Below are 1,874 nucleotides of genomic sequence, written 5' to 3' on the forward strand. Positions count from 1 at the left end.
GGTCCAACCAGTCCTGGTCCTCGGTGTGTGAAGAGGATTTGGACCTTAACGATACCCAGGTGGCCTGTAGGGAGCTGGGCTGTGGGGCTCCTGGGCTCCTCCAGGGGGCGCTCTATGGAGAGGGGGAGGCTCCAGTCTGGACCAGTGAGCTCCAGTGTGAAGGAAATGAGTCTGCGGTCCTGGACTGTAGGAGGTCCAGCTCAGCTGGGAAGACCTGCTCACCTGGAACAGCTGCTGGACTCACCTGTACAGGTACCAAGGGGGCGTGGCTTTCATATGATAGTGTGTTTGTAGCTCTCGTCATGACAGACATGGATCGGTTCCTTTTAAAACTGTCATTTATTTCGCTCTCCTCTTGTCTTTCATGCCGTGAGAACTGATAGACAAACATACAAGCAACAGAAACAGATAACCTTACATTAATAACTATACATGACATAGTTGAAAGTAAAAACGTGGAAATATAAACAAAGTGAGTTGCAAATAAAATAAAAAATACCTTGTTGGCTGCTTGTCATGAGTGGGAGTCCCTCCATACCCCTTAGCCATGCTTTTCAATGTAGCTGTATCATTCAGTTCTGCCGCAGCAGCGCAATGTAACAAACATTGGTTCTGGGCCAAAGCACAGCACCAATATATTAACTATATAAACAGGATTATTGTGTTCTAATATAAACACATGAAATTACTTTTTAACATGTATCTAAATTATTGGACAACATGAAATTATTAATTATGACTGAACAAATACAACAACATTTACAGTGTTCCTTTGACTCATGTCTTTGTGTCTCTGCTCAGATCCAGGTGGGGTCAGGTTGGTGGGACAGCCGAGCCGCTGTGCTGGTACTGTGGAGATCCAACACCAGGGACACTGGAGACCAGTAGAAGACCACTATAGAGGCTGGGACCTGAAGTCTGGATCTGCTGTGTGTCAGTATCTGGACTGTGGATCAGCTGTTTCAGTCAACACAACAGATGATTCTTCACGCAGACCTGTGTGGTCGGTCTCACTTCCTTGTGTAAAGCTGACATCTGGACTGAGGGACTGTGTTAGACTAGATGGTTCCTTTAATCTCCCCTCTGCTGTGGACGTGGTGTGTTCAGGTACAAACGGACACAAACTGTGTCTGAACTGAATTCTCAGTGACCAGATGGTTCTGACTGACGTTTAAAGTTCCATCTAATGAATCTTTTCATTTCATCAGTTGATTATTTTGTCTCAGTTCATTGTTTTTTGGGTCAAATGTGTCAAATATTGACCTTTGACCTTTGGAACGTCCAGATCCCAAATGAACGTCTTCATTTGGACCAGATGAGGCTGAAAACACAAACAGATTTCCCATTAGTCTCATTTAGGACAAAAGGACCAAATGTTGACATGTGAGACTGTAAAACCACCACATGTGTGTCCTTTTTTACCCATAATGCCTTTGAAGGTCAGCTGTGCTCTAAATGAGCCATTCCTCATGTTTTCATTGGTCAGTGTTCATCCCATCCCAAACTCCTGTGGATCAGATCCATCTGTGTCTCTGAGGAGGATGGATTCTCTGACTGCTTGTTTGTGCTCATGTGTGCTGCTTGGTCCAATCATGTCTCTGTGTGTGGACAGATCTGCTGCCTCAGCCCAACATCTCCCTGTCTGACGGGGTCTTTGAGGTCTACCAGCAGGGGTTCCGGGTGCTGGTGGGCTCCGACTTCACCGTCACCTGCTCCGTCCGACCGCAGTACCCAGGAGGCTCCTTCCAGCTGATCTCCGACACCAAGAAGCCCTTGAACCTCACCCTGCCGGCCGTCAATCACTCCGCCCACTTCCTGTTGTCCTCCATGGGCTACGCCCACCGAGGAAACTACACATGTGTTTATCACGTGGA

The 1,874-nt window shown here is 47.0% G+C and overlaps 1 long non-coding RNA gene across 1 annotated transcript; it reads left to right on the forward strand.

The window, feature by feature from the left end:
• Positions 1-202: 202 nt before the first annotated feature.
• On the forward strand, positions 203-1,670 carry LOC115411878 (uncharacterized). Its single transcript, XR_003934275.1, has 3 exons — positions 203-252; positions 802-1,107; positions 1,613-1,670. It is a non-coding gene; the product is annotated as an uncharacterized LOC115411878 (long non-coding RNA).
• The last annotated feature ends 204 nt before the right edge of the window (positions 1,671-1,874 follow it).

The sequence above is a fragment of the Sphaeramia orbicularis genome, chromosome 21, assembly GCF_902148855.1.
Source record: "Sphaeramia orbicularis chromosome 21, fSphaOr1.1, whole genome shotgun sequence".
Classification (NCBI taxonomy): Eukaryota; Metazoa; Chordata; class Actinopteri; order Kurtiformes; family Apogonidae; genus Sphaeramia; species Sphaeramia orbicularis.